The sequence below is a fragment of the Odocoileus virginianus genome, chromosome 5, assembly GCF_023699985.2.
Source record: "Odocoileus virginianus isolate 20LAN1187 ecotype Illinois chromosome 5, Ovbor_1.2, whole genome shotgun sequence".
In the NCBI taxonomy this organism is placed as follows: domain Eukaryota; kingdom Metazoa; phylum Chordata; class Mammalia; order Artiodactyla; family Cervidae; genus Odocoileus; species Odocoileus virginianus.
The window spans coordinates 48,675,698-48,695,867 of record NC_069678.1 but is presented as its reverse complement, the minus strand read 5'-3'; the positions used below and the strand labels follow the sequence as shown (position 1 = coordinate 48,695,867).

The 20,170-nt window shown below is 38.8% G+C and overlaps 1 long non-coding RNA gene across 1 annotated transcript in view; it reads left to right on the top strand.

Moving 5' to 3' along the window:
• The first annotated feature begins 517 nt into the window (after positions 1-517).
• LOC139035058 (uncharacterized) overlaps positions 518-20,170 on the top strand; it is a 108,625-nt gene continuing 88,972 nt past the window's right edge. Inside the window, exon 1 of the long non-coding RNA XR_011487571.1 lies at positions 518-639. This is a non-coding gene — a long non-coding RNA (uncharacterized lncRNA). The remainder of the gene's footprint in view (positions 640-20,170) is intronic.

Below are 20,170 nucleotides of genomic sequence, written 5' to 3'. Positions count from 1 at the left end.
GACACATGCTGTGTGAATTTGTGAGTTTTGTTTTAGAATGAATACAAAGTGGTAGCTTCTTTAATTCAGCCTAAGTCTAACAGAAACTTTAGAAATAGCTAGAAGATAGCATTCTATAACTGGACATTTGCATAACATCCCACTAAAAGCTACAAATTAAAACAAAACTTATATATTATCTTCTTTACTTTAACAAAGCAAAGAGAAATAGTTTCAGTTAAACTATTCACATTAAAAACTATTTGTGGAATCATGTTATTTATACATGATGTTTGCAACTATGCATGGTAGGTATCAGGCTTCTCTGGTGGCTCAGTGATAAAGAATCCACCTACCAAGGCAGGAGATGTGGGTTTGATCCCTGATCCAAGGAGATCCCCTGGAGAAGGAAATGGCAACCCACTCAAGAATTCTTGCTTGGGAAATCCCATGCACAGAGGAGCCTAGTGGGCTGCAGTCCATGAGGTCATAAAGAATCAGACACGACTTAGCAACTAATCATGACAACAATGGTAGATATTACTTTTGTGCAGTCATCTGATTCTTTCCTTTTCCCTTTGGCCATATGAATGAAACAGTTCTCTGTCCCTGGGAAGGTAGATACGGCCGTGTGACCTGCTGTTGTCAATGAAACCTGAGGTGAGAGGCCCTCTAGGGGGAAACATTTAAGAGCTGGGTGTGTTTCTGTATGCTCTCTTCCTTCACTTTGACAATCACGGAGGCACATGTTGAGATGGAGATGCTATTACTCCGAAGCAGCCAGGAGTACCCAGCCAACACATGGAGACCAGCTGCCCTGGAGAAAACCCTGCACCAGCCATGGACTCTGAAAGAGAAGTAAACTTGTGTAGTCTTAAGTCACTGGAATTTTGGTTACTGTGGCAACCTCCTGTGTCCTCATAAATTAAAAATGAAACTGAGCAAACAGTTTTTTTATTTCCAAAAGATTCCAACTGGGCCAGGAGTGCTTTTACCCCTGTCAAGTGAGCCGTTTTCCTCCTATACCACCCTCAAAAACAGTATTTTTGAGTAACGTGGATCATATTATCAAAGAGTTTTTGAATAATGAATTTGTAGAGAGTCTAGAATCATGAACACAAATTGTCCAAAATGTCTTTTAAGTTATTTTTTTCAGTGATGTGAAGCCAGCCAGTTTACTTTTTGAGAACTATAAAAAATATCTAACCAACCCATCAATCACATTTTATCATTAATTATCAGAAACATCTGTTTTAATGTAATGCATATATGTCAGTGAACTAGTTCAAAGCTTATTGATTATATATATATAATATACACAAATAAAATATATACACACACACACATATATATAAGTATTTAAAGTTATATGACTATTTTGTAACTTTTCTTTTACTAGGTGCTATAGAAATGAATCACCATTTTAGGGGTTTGTTGCCTTTCGGGGGAGAAGTACAAACTAGATCATAAACTCCATGCTGGCAGTGATGATACGTATAGATTTTTTCACTTTGTACCTGAAGCCTATAATGCAGGCCCATAGGTGGGGCTTAATAATTATTTAAAAGAATAAACCAGTGCTGGGAATTTGAGTGATTGTGCCCACAGGAAGTGAAAGGTGTGGTCTGTATGCCCACAGGTGGCTCTCACCTTTCTAAAGCATCTGGGCAGTGAGATGGCAGATGAGCTCGGTCTGGACGGGTTGTCTGTGGAGCACCGAGATAACCGTATGTGGGTATTAGGAAAAACGTCGCATTTGGAGTCAGAGGATCTGGGGTTCGCATTTCTGCTCATTGACTCATTACTTTGAGAAAATTAGTTGACTCCTTTGGGACTCAGTTTTCTTCTAATAGGAAATTACCTCACAGAATTTGAAACCTGGAGTCAACCTGAAATCCCTTGGAGTTATATGCAATTTGAGGGTGAGCATATATAAGTATATATGTGCTTTTCTAGGCTTGAGAGTCAGTAGCTTGGCTCATTCTCAAAAAAGTTTAATGAACCAAAAAGGTTAACAATAACTGATACAAATCTGATGTTATTGAGCTTCAGAACAATGAGAGCAGAGTTGGGACTGAGAGTACTTTTATCTCCAAACATCCATTTAGCTCATTTTGTATGCTTAGTGGCTAGTCCCAAGGACCAGTTTTAAATGTAAAATAGGAAAATCAGTATAAATCAACAAGAATTTGCAATGTACATGAGGTTTTCTTACCCATATCTTACGGTGGAGACAGGCAGTGTGATTAGTTCTTTGAGTTGCGTTGGAGATTGACTTGGAGCTGAGTGACCTGAATTAGTGGTTCCAGGAGCCTCCCCCTACTCCCCTCAGTGATGGGGGCTGCCCTGACTTCACTTCCTGGAGCACCTGGTCCTCCAAGGCATCCAGGTTCTGGGCAGCTCTTGTTTCCCGCACTCCTAACCAGTAGCTATGCTCACATTGCCAGCTGCCTGAACCCAGGAGTTCTTTCCCCCTTTGAGAGTGAACTCATGGCTGTCCCATAAAAAGAGAGAAGTCTTGAGTGGAGTCCCACACCAGGAGCCCAGCTACAGGGCACAGCCACCCAGTTCTGCTCCAGCCTGTGAGTGTCACAGGCGACTTCCTGAAAGGGGACCCTGAGAAACCTACCAAACCTGTGACCTGTGACCTCCAACTTGCTCCAAAGTGATGCTGACGTTTGCTGAGCCTCTTGCCCGACACGTGTCTCAATTAAAAATGTAATCCTAGCAACAAGACCGTGAGGTAGACAACCTTCTCCCTTCTCCAGGGCTCAGAGCACTTAACTGATTTGTCAAAGGTTGTAACTGCAGGACCAGAAAGCAAATGCTGGCTTGCCCACTCAAGTCTGGGGTTCTCTACCCTGAAGCTGGCTCTTTCTTAATTTAATAGTTTTGAGCCTTTTTATGGATGTGTAAAACAGTAATAATGATGTCCACGTCCCAAATTGTTGTGGGGACAATGGGTCATGTGTGTGAAAAGGCTTTGTGAAGAAGAGGAAGTCCCAGGGATTAGCCTGGGACCTTTCCCTGTCGTCGTCGTTGTTTAGTTGCTCAGTCGTGTCCGACTCTGCGATCACATGGCTTGTAGCCCACCAGGCTCCTCTGTCCATGGGATTTCTCAGGCAAGAATACTGGAGTGGGTTGCCATGTCCTTCTCCAGGGGATCTTCTTGATGCAGGGATCAAATTTTTGCACCTCCTGCAGTGGCAGGTTGGAGAAGGCAATGGTAACGCACTCCAGTACTCTTGCCTGGAAAATCACGTGGACGGAGGAGCCTGGTGGGCTGCAGTCCATGGGGTCGCAAAGAGTCAGACATGACTGAGCGACTTCACTTTCACTTTTCACTTTCATGCAGTGGAGAAGGAAATGGCAACCCACTCCAGTATTCTTGCCTGGAGAATCCCAGGGACGGCGGAGCCTGGTGGGCTGCCGTCTATGGGGTCGCACAGAATCGGACACGACTGAAGCGACTCAGCAGCAGCAGCAGTGGCAGGTGGATCCTTTACCACTGAGCCACTAGTGGGGTTTATTCCAACAGCCATCTAGGAACAAGAATGGGAGCTTGGAGGAATATGAACACTGGGGACAAAGATACAGTTATTAGAAGGAAGGAAAGGGTTCTTTTGTGGGAGGGAGAGGTTTTCTGTTTTTTCCAATTTTATGTCACTGGGTACTAGATATGGTCATATTCCTTTCAATGGTGTCAGACTTTGTTCTGCTTTGAAGTTAAGTTACTTAAGCTCAGTTTGATCCCTTTGAGGCTTGCCTTTAAGTTTTACTAGGGCAGACCAAGCTGTATTTAGTCTAGGGCTCATTTAGTCTCACTACCTTTCTGAAGACTTTATGCAATACAGTGGGTATTAGGCCATCTTTCCGTTCTGGCTGGTGGGAACACAAAATATTCCCAGTCTTGGGTGAGTTCAAGGAATTGTTTGGTTTATTAGTTCTTTGCCTGACCTGGGGCAATTTCAGTTCATGCATGCCGAAATAGTCACATTATAATTGCCAAGGTTGGAAGAGACACCTCTGCATTCTCTCTGTGCAGCTCTCTTGACTTTGGGGAGCTTTTCCTACACATTCTAGCTTCCTTGGCTTCTCTCTACTTTTATCTCTGTCTCTTCAATCCAGTGATACCACTGATTTCTGTTTGGGTCACCCATGCTGTGTGCTGCAGCCTGGAAATTCTTCTAGGGCTTATCTCATCTGTTGCTATCTTCCCAGGGATCAAGTCTCATGCTGTCTGTTGTCCAATGTCTGAAAATCATTTTTTCCATATATTTTGTTTGGTCTCCTAGTTGTTTAAGGTGGAAGGGCAAACTGGTCCCTGTTACTCCATCTTGGCAGGAAGTGAAAGTTCCTGACATGCTGATTTCTCATTGATGGCTAAGAGCAATATGTTTTTCCACAAATATTCTAAGAATTTGTTTTTTAAACATATAAACAAAGGCCTGCTATGAAAATAGCTTGTTTTCTATTTCTTTCCAGGTCTAAACCTCCCACAGTGGAAAGTTTTTCTTCTTACTATGTTGAATAAATTTTTTTAAAAGAATGAGTTTTCAAGAAAATCTGCAGAAAAATAGATGGAAAGAGTAAGAATTCAGTTCTGACAGTCATTAGCTTCTTGAGAGAAATACCTCTCAGTAATAATTAGTTTTCACTGCAGAGTAGTTTTTCCTGCAAGATCTACATTAGTTATAAAATGTATTAATGACAAATGCAGGCCCCTCATGTGCCTCTTAGTTTATCTAAAAATTGCCTTCCTGTGTTATTAGAATCTGTAAACAACAAACAGCCTCACCAGTCAAATGTGAAATCATTTTCATTTTATGTTTTCATTGACTGTGAAAGAACTGAAATGAATTGCAAATTGCACACCAACAGCCTTCTAAATACTGTATTCCCTTTGTAATAGTTATTTAAAAAATGTTTTTATTGTAGTATAGTTAATTTACAATGCTATGTTAGTTTCAGGTGTACATTTAAGTATATGTATCAGTTATGCATATACATATTGTTGTTGTTAATGTGCAGTCGCTAAGTCATGTCTGATCCTTTGCAATTATAGACTACCAGGCTCCTGTGTCCATAGAATTTTCCAGGCAAGAATACCGAAGTGGGTTGCCACTTTCTACTCCGGGTAAATCTTCCTGACCCAGAGATCGAACTCACATCCCTTGAGTCTCCTGCATTGGCAGGTGAATTCTTTAGCACTGGGTCACCTGGGAAGCCGCACGTAAACATATGCTGCTGCTGCTGCTAAGTCGCTTCAGTTGTGTCTGACTTTGTGACCCTGTAGCTGGCAGACCATCAGGCTCCTCCACCCCTGGGATTCTCCAGGCAAGAATACTGGAGTGGGTTTTCCTTTCCTTCTCCACATACACATATATTCACTCTTTTTAAGAGTCTTCTCTTATATAGGCCATTATAGAGTATTAAGTAGAGTTCCCAGTGCTATACAGTAGGTTCTTATGTAATAGTTATTTACACAAATGATTCCATCTCTTATTGACTCCAGAGTGAGGAGCAATAGAGAGAAGTTCTAAGGCAGCAATCCCTGTCCAAGCTGTAAACATTGCCAGTGTATGTTCTGAAACTGGAACGAATCTTCACTAAAGGTTGAAGCTTAAAGCATATCCTTATGAAACATTTCTTTTTCTACTGAACCATTTTAGAAACTTGTTTCATGGAATCCAATCTTTCTGCTCGGGTTAGTTTTATACAGAAATTTCCGAGAGAAAAATTCACTTTTGACATAGTTTTGAAGAAATTTCAGATTAGAAAGAGATTATAATTTCACTGAGGAATTAGGACAAAGGAATGCTTTATTGCCAAGACACATAAAACTGTCCTTCACTTATTTGTCAAATGTGTATTGAGTGATCCACTGTATTTGGGGTACGGTGCTGACACAGGAGAATTCAGACAAAGAAACCAACAAACCTTTCTCAAAGAAAAAGTGACTGCTTTGAATTTCATTGCCATTTGAGTTGCTTATTTAATATTAAACAATATTTTCTCCATTGATTTATAGAACACCATGAAACAGAGGGTAATTCTTTATCCTAAGGCAAAATTGATCTTCAAGGTTTTGTTTTCAACTGCCACCAATGCGTTAATTTTGGCTTTTAAAAAATCTCTACAAAAGAAGAATTCTTTTCCATTAGCTATGCTTGTTAAAAATTTAGGGCGATTTTTAGTGTTCAAATAAAAGTTGCATTGTGTAGCAATACTTTTTAGATTTTAAATTAAGGTACTAGGGATCCTTGCCTATTGTTTGGCATGGTTCTGCTGGGTTGTGTTAAGTTCAGTTTCTGTATTGACCTTAAGTTTTTGGCTTTTGATCTCATCTATGACTGCCTGGTTTTGACTGAGACTCCTTTCCTCTGGATTTCTGTCTGCTTGACTGTTCCAATTTGAGACCAGCTCAATTAAACTCTTTTGGCTCTTGGACTTTCTGCATCACTTCCCAGTCGATGGTTTGCTCACTCCTGGCACAGGATTTTCTTTGGATGACTGTCCTGTTGGTGGTTACTCATTCCCCTACTCCACCCAGCACTGGGTCTCTGGCACAAGCCTAAGGCAATGTAGCCGTGCACCTAGAGGGAATCTGTAGACAGGACCAGGTAAATACCTTTAGCTTTTATACTTTCTTCCAAAAGGGGTTTGCTACCTATAGTACTTTTGTATTGTTGAGGCTTTTATTTTGTATTATAACTTACAGAAATCTTTGGGCTATGTGTACATTGGGCTTATCCAGGGCCTCACTACTTAGCTCTGAAAAGTGAAGAATGAAATCTCAACTCACTATCAACAATCTTGCAGGTTATTTTGGTCAGTGTAGCTCTAGCACTTTCCAATCACCAGATTCCATTTAAAGAGCTGTCTTAACTTTGAGTGTATTCTTTTATTTTAAATTGGAGTATAATTGCTATTCAATGTTGTGTTAGTTTCTGCTATACAATGAAGTGAATCAGCCATATGTGTACATATATCCCCTTCCCCTTGAACCTTCCTTCCCCGCCACCATCCCAGCCCTCGAGGTTATCACAGCCCACTGAGCTGAGCTCCCTGTGCGGTACATCAGCTTCCCACTAGCTATGTGTTTTACGCACAGTAGTAATATGTGTGTGTTAATCCTGCGCTCTCAGTTCGTCTTACCCTTCCCTTTCCCCTTTACGTCCATGTTCTCTCCTCCTGCCTGTGTCGCTGTTCCTACCTGGGAAGCAAGCTTATATGTGCCATCTTTCTAGATTCCATACATATGTTTTTTCCAAACTTTTAAAAGATTCACTTATTTTTGGTTGTTGCTTTGTAGGGGTTTTCTCTAGTTGCTGCACGCTGGGGCTACTCTGTTGCCATGCAGTTTTCTCGTTGCGGTGGCTTCTCTTGTTGCAGAGCAGAGGCATGCAGACTTCACAAGTTGTGGCACACAGGCTCCATCGTTTTAGCCCGTGGGCCCCAGAGCGTGTGGGCTTCTATGGTTGCAGCCTGTGGGCTCGGTCGTTGTGATACAGGGGCTTAGCAGCTCTACAACACGTGGAATCTTCCTAAGCCCATGTCCCCTGCATTGACAGGTGGATTCTCATCCACTGAGCTACCAGGAAAGTCCACACATGCATTTTAATGTCATATCTATTTAAGTATTTGATTAATTAGAACAGTGAGAAGTTTTGTTAGTTTAGGTATCTTACTAATTTTCTTAGAACTCTAACTAATAAAATAAATAAGCCAATAAAATTCAAATCTGTCCTTGAATCACCAAGGACATCATTAGGATAAAGTAGCAGTGACTAGTAATTGTTAATTGAATAAAATATACAAAGTTGAATAAAATATAAAAGTCAATATACAATATATGTACTAAATACCAGGTTCTGGGGGTATAATGGTAGGTAAGACACGGACCGTATCCTTTCAGAGCTCATGGTCAAGGTGGGTAGGTGGACGCTCAGCAGACAATTTCAAGAAGATGGAGAAAGTGCCGTGACAGTGCTGGCTGTGCACTGTGAGTGAGGACAAGAGGCCATCCGATCCAGTCTGGAGTTAGAGGTGCTGAATCAGTTGAGCAAGAAAAGGCCCCAGAAGAGGGAGATGGAATTGAGTCCTAAAGAGCAGACTTATCCAGGTAAAGAAGCGGGGGCAGGGAGTTACAGGAAGAGTCATAAATGACTTGCCCTAAGTGAGGAAGACGTGATCTCTCCCCTTCTGGAGGGAAATGACTTTATTGTAATCCTATATTTTATCTTGGGGTTCCTCTGGTGGCTCAGATGCTAAAGAATCCGCCCGCAAGGCAGGAAATCCCGGGTTTGATCCCTGGGTAGGGGAGATCTTCTAGAGAAGGGATTGGCTACCTACTCTAATATTCTTGCCTGGAGAGTTCCATGGATAGAGGAGACTGGTGGATTACAGTTCAAATATGTTTGAATTTTGTGTAACACTCTAGTATATCAACATTAGTATCATACATGTTCAAAAAAATTTTTTACAATGTTAATATAACTATCATTCCAAGAAAATGCTCTATGTTTATATTGTGTTTTGTTTGTTTTTTAATAGCCCTGGCATATCATCAGGTACTCTTGTGAAAAGGAGAATCTCAGTTTGAGAGGCTTTGATGAACATTTAAGAACCTTGATTGTGGATTTAGATTGACCTGGTTTGAATGCTGACCCCCTCTTCCTTAATGGACATTTTCCTTAATTATTACTCTTAAACTTTAAATCCTTCTAGTATAAAATGGGGATTCTGCACCACATTATAAAAATAAGTTGTCTTACATTAATTCAGTGTAATGAGGCCAAGGGTAGAACCTTGACAGCCAAGGCGGTCTCAAAAAACCCTTAAAAATAAGGTAAAGGGATTCTGGGAGACAAAGATGAGAGCATAAACTTAGGGATCCTGTACAATATCCCACTAATTCATGAATGGAGATTATATGGACTTCTTAAAGTTGGGAAATGTGTCTTTCTTGGTCCTCCATGTATGCTTAACACAATGCCTGGCACCAAGGAGGTACACAATAATTAGTTATTAAATTAATAAAGTGATGACATTATGTTGTGTTTTTTAATCTATAAATTAAAAAGTCTCTTTTTATATATAAATAGATAAAAAAGTCTCTTTTAATCTATAAATTCTTCTTTCACTCCTATCTTTCCCTTGCAAAGTTTCTTTGAAGAACTTGGGCTGTTTTGTTTGACTTCCAGAGTTTCCCACCATCTGGAGTGAACACTCATGGTGCAATTCAGCTTTCTTTGTTCCTTGTAGTTTCTGGAAATTGGCAGCTTTATCCAAGTAATGATTAGATAGAGCTTCTAACCCTTTGACAAGACTAGGTGGTGTTTTTCCCCAGCCATCTTTCTCTCTCTCTTTCTTACTGAGATGTAATTGACATAAAACATTATGTTACTTTCAAGTGTAAAGCACAATGATTAGATATTTGTCCATATTGCAAAAGGATCAACACAATAAAAAGTCTAGGTAACATCCATCACCATACATAATTACTGATTTTTTTAAAAATATGACTTTTAAAATTTACTCTCTTAGCAATTTTCAAATATGCAGTATGATATTATTAGTCTCTATGCTGTACATTACAAACCCACTACTTATTGTTTATAATTGGAAATTTGTACTTTTTGACTCCCTTAACTCATTTCTTTCATCTCCCACTCCAACCTCAGGAAACCAATGTTTTTTCTGTATCTGGGAGCTTATTATTTTTTAATTAGTTTTTCCAAGTAATGTTTTAATTTCTGCTGTACAGCAAAGTGACTTGGTTCTAAATATATGTATCTTTCCCATGTTTGTTTCCATTATGATTTATCACAGGGTATTGAATATAGTTCCCTGTGCTACTCAGTAGGACCTTGTTGTTTACCCATTCTATTTATAATAGTTTACATCTGCCAATCCCAAACTCCCAATCCATCCATCCCTCACATCCCTCCTCCCTAGTAACCACAAGTCTGTTCCCTCTGTCTGTGAATCTGTTGTAGATAAGCTCATTTGTGTCATGTTTTAGATTCCACATAAAAACGGTATCATATGGTATTTGTCTTTCTGACTTACTTCACTTAGAATAATAATCTCTAGGTCCATCCATGTTGCTGCAAGTGGTATTATTTCATTTTTTATGGCTGAGTAGACGCCACAGTATATAGGTACCATATCTTTATACCTTTATCTGTCAGTGAACATTTAGGTTGCTTCCATGTCTTGGCTATTGTGAATAGTGCTGCTGTGAATGTCAGGGTGCATGTATTTTTGAATTATAGCTTTATCTGGAAATATGCCCAGGAGTGGGGTTGCTGGATAATATGACAAATTTACTTTTAATTTTTTGAGGAATTGCCATACTTTTTTTAATAGTGACTGGAGAGATAAGAAAGCCTTCCTCAGTGATCAAAGAAATAAGAGGAAAACAATAGAATGGAAAAGACGAGATCTTTTCAAGAAAATTAGAGACACCAAGGGAACATTTCATGTAAAGATGGGCTCAATAAAGGAAAGAAATGGTATGAACCTAACAGAAGCAGAAGATATTAAGAAAAGATGGCAAGAATACACAGAAGAACTGTACAAAAAAGATCTTCATGATCCAGATAAACACGATGGTGTGATCACTCACCTAGAGCCAGACATCCTGGAATGTGAAGTCAAGTGGGCCTTAGAAAGCATCACTACGAACAAAGCTAGTGGAGGTGATGGAATTCCAGTTGAGCTATTTCAAATCCTAAAAGATGATGCTGTGAAAGTGCTGCACTCAATAGGCCAGCAAATTTGGAAAACTCAGCAGTGGCCACAAGAGTGAAAGGGTCAGTTTTCATTCCAATCCCTAAGAAAGGCAATGCCAAAGAATGCTCGAACTACTGCACAATTGCACTCTTCTCACACGCTAGCAAAGTAATGCTTAAAATTCTCCAAGCCAGGCTTCAACAATACGTGAACTGTGAACTTCCAGATGTTCAAGCTGGATTTAAAAAAAGCAGAGGAACCAGAGATCAAATTGCCAACATCTGCTGGATCATCAAAAAAGCAAGAGAGTTCCAGAAAAACATCTATTTCTGCTTTATTGACTATGCTAAAGTCTTTGACTGTGTGGATCACAATAAACTGTGGAAAATTCTGAAAGAGATGGGAATACCAGACCACCTGACCTGCCTCTTGAGAAATCTGTATGCAGGTCAGGAAGCAACAGTTAGAACTGGACATGTAACAACAAATTGGTTCCAAATAGGAAGAGGAGTACATCAAGGCTGTATATTTTTACCATGCTTATTTAACTTATATGCAGAGTACATCATGAGAAGCACTGGGCTGGATGAATCACAAGCTGGAATCAAGATTCCAGAGAAATACCGATAACCTCAGATATGCAGATGACATGAACCTTAAAACAGAAAGCAAAGAAGAACTAAAGAGCTTCTTGATGAAAGTGAAAGAGGAGAGTGAAAAAGTTGGCTTAAAGTTCAACATTCGGAAAACAAAGATCATGGCATCTGGTCCCATCACTTCATGGCCAATAGATGGAGAAACAGTGGAAACAGTGGGAGACTTTGTTTTTTTGGGCTCCAAAATCCCTGCAGATGGTAACTGCAGCCATGAAATAAAAAGACGCTTACTCCTTGGAAGAAAAGTTATGACCAACCTAGCCAGCATGTTAAAAAGCAGAGACATTACTTTGCCAACAAAGGTCCATCTCATCAAGGCTAAGGTTTTTCCAGTAGTCATGTATGGATGTGAGAGTTGGACTATAAAGAAAGCTGAGCACCGAAGAGTTGATGCTTTTAAACTGTGGTGTTGGAGAAGACTCTTGAGAGTTCCTTGGACTATAAGGAGATCCATCCAGTCCATCCTAAAGGAAATCAGTCCTGAAGGTTCATTGGAAGGACTGATGTTAGAGCTGAAGCTCCAATACTTTGGCCACCTGATGTGAAGAGCTGACTCATTTGAAAAGACCCTGATGCTGAGAAAGATTGAAGCGGAGAGGAGAAGGGGTTGACAGAGGATGAGATGGTTGTATGGCATCACTGATTCAATGGACATGAGTTTGGGTAAACTCCGTGAGTTGGTGACGGACAGGGAGGCCTGGCATGCTGCATTTCATGGGGTCACAAAGAGTCGGACACGACTGAGCGACTGAACTGAACTGAATTGTACCAATTTACATCCCAGTAGCAGTGTAGTAGGGTTCCTTTTTTTTCATGCCCTCTCCAGAATTTGTGATTTATACTTTTTAATAATGACTATTCTGACTGGTGTGAGATCACCACATAATAGTTTTTTAAAAAAATTTTTTATTGAAGGATAATTGCTTTACGGAATTTTGTTGTTTTCTGTCAAACCTCAACATGAATCAGCCATAGGCATACATATATCCTCTCTCTTTTGAACCTCCTTCTCATCTTCCACCCCATCCCACCCCCTCTAGATTCATACAGAGCCCCTGTTTGAGTTTTCTGAGCCATACAGCAAACTCCTGTTGGCTATGTATTTTACATATGCTAATGTAAGTTTCCCTGGTACCCTTTCCATTCACATCACCCTCTCCTTCCTTCTCCTACGTCCATAAGTCTATTCTCTGTGTCTGTTTCTCCACTGCTGCCCTGTAAATCAATTCTTCAGTACCTAGATGCCCATCAACATATCAGTTTTGATTTTCATTTCTCTAATGAGATAATTAGAAGGTGTTGAACACCTTTTCATGTGCCTGTTGGCCATTCTGAAGACATCATATGTTTTCTTTGGAGAAATATCTATTTAGGTCTTCTGTTCATTTTTCTGTTGGATTATTTGTTATTGAGTTGTATGAGCTGTTTGTATATTTGGAAATTAAGCCCTTGTTGTTTGCAAATATTTTCTCCCATTCTGTAGGTTGTCTTTTCATCTTGTTTATAGTTTCCTTTGCTATACAAAAGCTTGTAAGTTGATTAGGTTCAATTTGTTTATTTTTACTTTTATTTCTATTGCCTTGGGACACCAACCAAGAAAACATTGGCAGGATTTATATCAGAATGTTTTGCCTCTGTTCACTTTTAGAAGTTTTATGATGTCATGTCTTGTACTTAAGTGTTTAAAGCCATTTTGAATTTATTTTTGTGAATAGTGTGAGGGTGTGTTCTAACCACATTGATTTACATGTGGCTGTTCAACTTTCCCAGCATTATTTGTTAAAGAGAGTGTCTTTTCTTCACTGTGTATTCTTGCCTCCTTGTTGAAAATTAATTGACCATAGGTGTGTAGGTTTATTTTGGGGCTCTTTCTTCTATTCCATTGATGCATATATATGAACTTGTTTCTTGTTTGTTTTTGTTTTTAGATTCTACATATAAGTAAGATCATACATTATGTGTCTTTCTTGGCCTGACATTTAATTTAACATAATACCCTCAAGGCCAATCCATGTTGTTATAACAATTAATTATGTTAAATTAAATATCAGAAAGGAAGACATATACTGTATGATCTTACTTATATATAGAATCTAAAAACAAACAAAAAATATGTTCATATATATGGATCAAAGGAATAGAAGACTTAACTTATATGCAGAGTACATCATGCAAAATGCTGGGTTGGATGAAGCACAAGCTGGAATCAAGATTGCCGGGAGAAATATCAATAACCTCAGATACACAGATGGCATCAACCTTATGGCAGAAAGTGAAGAAGAACTAAAGAGCCTCTTGATGAAAGTGAAAGAGGAGAGTGAAAAAGTTGGCTTAAAGCTCAACATTCAGAAAATGAAGATCATGGCATCTGGTCCCATCACTTCATGGCAAATAGATGGGGAAACAGGGGAAACAGTGAGAGACTTTACTTTTTTGGCCTCCCAAATCACTGCAGATGGTGACTGCAGCCATGAAATTAAAAGATGCTTGCTCCTTGGAAGAAAAGCTATGGCCAACCTAGACAGCATATTAAAAAAAAAAAAAAGACATTACTTTGCCAATTAAGGTCCATCTAGACAAAGCTATGGTTTTTCCAGCAGTCACGTATGGATGTGAGAGTTGGACTATAAAGAAAGCTGAGTGCTGAAGAATTGATGCTTTTGAACTGTGGTGCTGGAAAAGGCTCTTGAGAGTCCCTTGGACTGCAAGGAGATGCAACCAATCAATTCCAAAGGAAATCAGTCTTGAATATTCATTTGAAGGACTGATGCTAAAGCTGAAACTCCAATACTTTGGCCACCTGATGCAAAGGACTGACTCAGGGTCTCAGAAAAAACAGTGATGCTGGGAAAGATTGAAGACAGGAGGAAAAGGGGATGACAGAGGATGAGATGGTTGAATGGCATCAGCAACTCGGTGGACATGAGTTTGAGCAAGCTCTGGGAGTTGGTGATGGAGAGGGAAGCCTAGCATGCTGCAGTCCATGGGGTCACAAAGAGTTGGACATGACTGACTGACTGAACTGATACGTATGTGTGTGTGTGTGTGTGTGTGTGTGTGTTTAACCACAATTTATTTATCCACTCATCCATTAGTGGACACTTTAGTGATTTACATATCTTGACTATTATAAATGATAGTACTTCAGTGAATATGGGGTGAATATATCTTTTCAAGTTAAGATTTTTCATTTTCTTCAGATAAAGAAGTGGAATTGTTTGATCACATGGTAGTTCTAGTTTAAAATTTTCTTTTGGAAACTCCATACTGTTTTCCTTAGTGGCTGCATAAATTTGCATTCCTGTCCATAGCACCTGAGTTTCCTATTCTCCATATTGTTACCAAGTCTCATTATTTGTTGCCTTTTTGATAATAGTCATTCTAAGAGGTGTGATGTGATATCTTGTTGTGGTGATATTATTTTGATTTGCATTTTCCTGATGATTAGTGATGTTGAGCACCTTTTCATGTACCTGACTCGTGTATGTCTTCTTTGGAGAAATGTCTATTTGGATCTTCTACCTGTTAAAAAATCAGATTATTTGTTGTGCTGTCTTGTTTCATTGGGAAGTATACTGTGCCTTGATTTTCATACATTTGCTTTTCCTTGGTGTTAGAAACTGTTAATACTCAAAGATTTAATTTGTTACTTCAGTGGAGAATTTCTAATTCTGTAGTTTCTTGTTTATATCGTAACTGGAATACTGTTTATAAATAAATGCTTTATTTCTTTACCTATTTGTTGTTTAGTTGCTAAGTCGTATCTGACTCTTTGCAACCCCATGGACTCCGGCACACCAGGCTTCCCTGTCCTTCACTATATTCTGGAGTTAGCTCAAACTCATGTCCAATGAGTCAGTGATGCCATTCAGCCATCTCATCCTCTGTTGCCCTCTTCTGTCTTGTTGACCACTGTTTCACTTTATATAAGAAAGGCAGGATTAATTCTTTGATCCTTTATCAAGGCTGGATCTCCCTTCTCCTTCTAAACCATTACTTAAGATATTAAATTTGTTCTCTATTATCTTTTGAGTTTTCAAAATATAATGGAGTCATGGATTTAAGCATATTTGATAAGTTTCATTGACATTGTGGGAATCAGTGAACTAAAATGGACTGGAATGGGTGAATTTAACTCAGATGACCATTATTTCTACTACTGGGGGCAAGAACCCTTAGAAGAGTGGAGTAGCCATCATAGTCAACAAAAGAGTCCAAAATGCAGCTCTTGGGTACAATCTCAAAAATAACAGAATGATCTCTGTTCGTTTCAAAGGTAAACCATTCAATATCATAGTAATTCAAGTCTATGCCCCAACCAGTAATGCTGAAGAAGCTGAAGTTGAATGGCTTCTGTGAAGACCTACAAGACCTTCTAGAACTAACACCCAAAAAAGATGTCCTTTGCATTTTAGAGGACTGGAATGCAAATGTAGGAAGTCAAGAGATACCTGGATTGGCTGATTCTTGTCAATGTATGGCAAAAACCACTACAATATGGTAAAGTAATTAGCCTCAAACTAATAAAAATAAATGAAAAAAAAAAGAAAGAGATACCTGGAGTAACAGGCAAAATTGGCTTCAGAGTACAGAATGAAGCAGGGCAAAGACTAACAGAATTTTGCCAAGAGAATGCACTGGTCATAGCAAACACCATCTTCCAACAACACAAGAGAAGACCCTACACATGGACATCATCAGATGGTCAATACCAAAATCAGATTGATTATATTCTTTGCAGCCAAAGATGGAGAAGCTCTATACAGTCAGCAAAAACAAGACTGGGAGCTGACCGTGGCTCAGATCATGAACTCCTTATTGCAAAATTCAGATTTAAATTGAAGAAAGTAAGGAAAACCACTAGACCATCCAGGAATGACCCAAATCAAATCCCTTATGATTATACGGTGGAAGTGACACATAGATTCAAGGGATTAGATCTAATAGACAAAATGCCTCAAGAACTATGGATGGAGGTTTATGACATTGTACAGCAGGCAGGGATCAAGACCATCCCCAAGAAAAAGAAACATAAAAGTGCAAAATGGTTGTCTGAGGAGGTCTTACAAAGAGCTGAGAAAAGAAGAGAAGCAAAATGCAAAAGAGGAAAGGAAAGTTATACCCATTTGAATGCAGAGTTCCAAAGGATAGTAAGGAGAGATAAGAAAGCCTTCCTCAGTGATCAATGCAAAGAAATAGAGGAAAACAATAGAATGGGAAAGACTAGAGATCTCTTCAAGAAAGTCAGAAATACCAAGGGAATATTTCATGCAAAGATGAGAACAATAAAGGATAGAAGTGGTATGGACCTAGCAGAAGATATTAAGAAGAGTTGGCAAGAATACACAGAAAAACTATACAAAGAAGATCTTCATGACCCAGATAACAACACTGATGTGGTCACTCACCTATAGCCAGCCATCCTGGAATGTGAAGTCAAGTGGGCCTTAGGAAGCATCACTACAAACAAAGCTAGTGAAGGTGATGGAATTCCAGTTGAATTATTTCGAATGCTGAAAGAAGATGCTATGAAAGTGCTGCACTCAATATGCCAGCAAATTTGGAAAACTCAGCAGTGGCCACAAGAGTGTAAAAGGTCAGTTTTCATTTCAATCCCAAAGAAAGGCAATGGCAAAGAATATTCAAACTACCACACAATTGTACTCATCTCACACACTAGTAACATAATGCTCAAAATTCTCCAAGCCAGGCTTCAACAGTATGTGAACCAAGAACTTCCAGATGTTCAAGCTGGATTTAGAAAAGGCCAAGGAACCAGAGATCAAATTACCAACATACATTGGATCATTGAAAAAGCAAGAGAGTTCCAGAAAAACATCTACTTCTGCTTTATTGACTATGCTAAAGCCTTTGACTGTGTGAATTACAACAAACTGTGGAAAATTCTGAAAGAAATGGGAATACCAGACCACCTGACCTGCCTCCTGAGAAGTCTGTGTGCAGGTCAAGAGGCAACAGTTAGAACATGACATGGAAGAATAGACTGGTTCCAAATCGGGAAAGGAGTACGCCAAGGCTGTATATTGTCACCCTGATTATTTAACTTATATGCAGAGAACATCATGCAAAATGCCAGCCTGGATGAATCACAAACTGGAATCAAGATTTCTGGGAGAAATATCAATAACCTCAGATACACAGATGACATGAACCTTATGACAGAAAGCAAAGAACTAAAGAGCCTTTTGATGAAAGTGAAAGAAGAGAGTAAGAGTTGGCTTAAAACTCAACATTCAGAAAATGAAGATCATGGCATCTGGTCCCATCACTTCATGGCAAATAGATGGGGAAACAGGGGAAACAGTGAGAGACTTTATTTTGGGGGGCTCCATAATCACTGCAGATGGTGACTGCAGCCATGAAATTAAAAGATGCTTGCTCCTTGGAAGAAAAGCTATGACCAACCTAGACAGCATATCAAAAAGCAGAGACGTTTCTTTGCTGATCAAGGTCTGTCTTGTCAAAGCTATTGTTTTTCCAGCAGTCATTATGGATGTGAGAGTTGGACTGTAAAGAAAGCTGAGTGCTGAAGAATTCATGCTTTTGAAATGTGGTCCTTGGAAAGGCTCTTGAGAGTCCCTTGGACTCAAGGAGCTCAAAGCACTCAATCTTAAAGGAAATCAGTCCTGAATATTCATTTGAAGGACTGATGCTGAAGCTGAAATTTTAATACTTTGGCCATCTGATGCAAAGACCTGACTCATTGGAAAAGACTGTGATACTGTGAAAGACTGAAAGCAGGAGAAGGGGATGACAGAGGATGAGATGGTTGAATGGCATCACTGATTCGATGGACATGAGTTTGAGCAAGCTCCGGGAGTTGGTGATGGACAGGGAAGCCTGGCATGCTGCAGTCCATGGGGTTGCAAAGAGTTGGGCACTACTGAGTGACTGAACTGAACTGAACTGATGAGTTTCAACCCATCGCATTTCTTTTCTTTAGCAAAGCTTATATCACCTCATCATTAACCTGTGGTATCCTGTTCTTATTGACTCTTGAATCATGTTTATAGCCTCCTTGTTGTCTGGTGTGTTAAGATATTACAGATTCTTCTTGTACATTTTCTGTCTTAGACTTGAGATCAACAATTTCTTTAAGAAATTTTGGTTTCTTTTAATAAGAATTAATTGCATTAACGGGATTTAGCTACTGTGCTGATCATTTTCTAGGCTTCTTCAATGGACAGTTAGGACATACATAATAATACATGTATATGTATATTTGTGTATATATTCAAAGATGTATTTTTTTAATTGAAATAAATACCTCAGAGCTATTTCAAGTTTAGTGCTTGTTTCATGTACACAAGCATTTTTAATAGGCAAAGTAGAGAATCTGGCTAATACTATGTCAGCTGACTCTGAAGCCACTTGATTAAATAATGAGTTCCTAAGGCTTTCAAATATTCGATATAACAATGCAAAATGACCTCAAATATGTGCATGCTATTAACAGTATATCATTTCTGTACACTTGAAACTTCAAGGTGTTCAAGGGGAAAATACAGAAAGACTACAAGGATATTTATAGTAGACTGTGCTTCAGTTTTACAATTCAATTTAGCCTATGTTGTTGTAACAGTATTCTATTTGGTACAGCCCTAAATAAACAGTAATCTATAAGCTCTCTGGGTGCTTGCTCTTCAGTTTATTCCCAGAACCTAGTATAGTGAGCTTAGTGGGCTCATAGCAAGTGCTTAACTAATGCTTATAAAATGAATATTATTGCTGATAATACACTGATGAGTAAGTTGGGAGACATTGTCCTTTCTTGGCCCCCTCTCAAAACATTATTCATAAGCATTGACATTAGTTTTAAGTAATTTGTTGGGTCTGTCTGACCTATGCTGGCAAGTGAATTGAGAGTTTTAAAAGCTTATGAGGGGCTTAACTTAATAAACAATATTAAGAGGTTCTTAATATTATCGTTAGAGTCTGTAAATTTCCTAAATGCAGTCTCTCTGTGGTTTGTACCTTGTATTTTTCACTACATCATAAAGGTTAATTTGGTAAAACAGATGATAAAAAATGCATTTTAAGGATAATACTAATTAAAAATTAAAAGAAATAATGTTGATGAATAAATTCTGGAATTGGAGATAATGTTAACATCTAAAAGTTTTCATTAAATGGCTTTTAATTAATTCCTGAAGGGTTACTCATTCTGCAGCATTATGTAAAAATATTATCAGTCAGTTATCAGGAATTTTTTCAGAAATTATTTTATTCTGCTACTTTCTCAGATAGAATTTGTTTTTTTACCTTTATGACTAAATTATCGAATTTAAATATGAGTTATTTATCTCCCATTTCTCCTTTGGTTATGGTATATTTTGTTTTGTTTTTACTTGGTGATTTCAAGCATTCTGGTACTTTTAATATTGGGAAGCCATAGAATGGCTTGATCCTTTCAGATTTGATAAAACAGAGAAGGGAGGGAAAAGGAGAACAGTGGTAGCTTCATTGTGTGTAAAGACTGAAGGGAAAAGGTAACTTGATTCCATTTATCTTTCTATTTCAATATTGCCCCAAGTGAACTTGCATTGACCCTGGGCCAGAGATCTGTGGTTTTGTTGTTTAACTAGGAGTACAGATATTTTTCTGGAGAGTTTTGGAAACCAATATTTAATTACTTGCCGCTGGAATCCTCTGTTTCTGTGGGAACCTCCTAAGTATTTTAACTTAACTTTGTATTTGATATGGTAACATCAACAATAGAAACACTGAAGCCTTTATTGGAGCCTCAAATGGATCTACTATAGGCTATCCCTGGC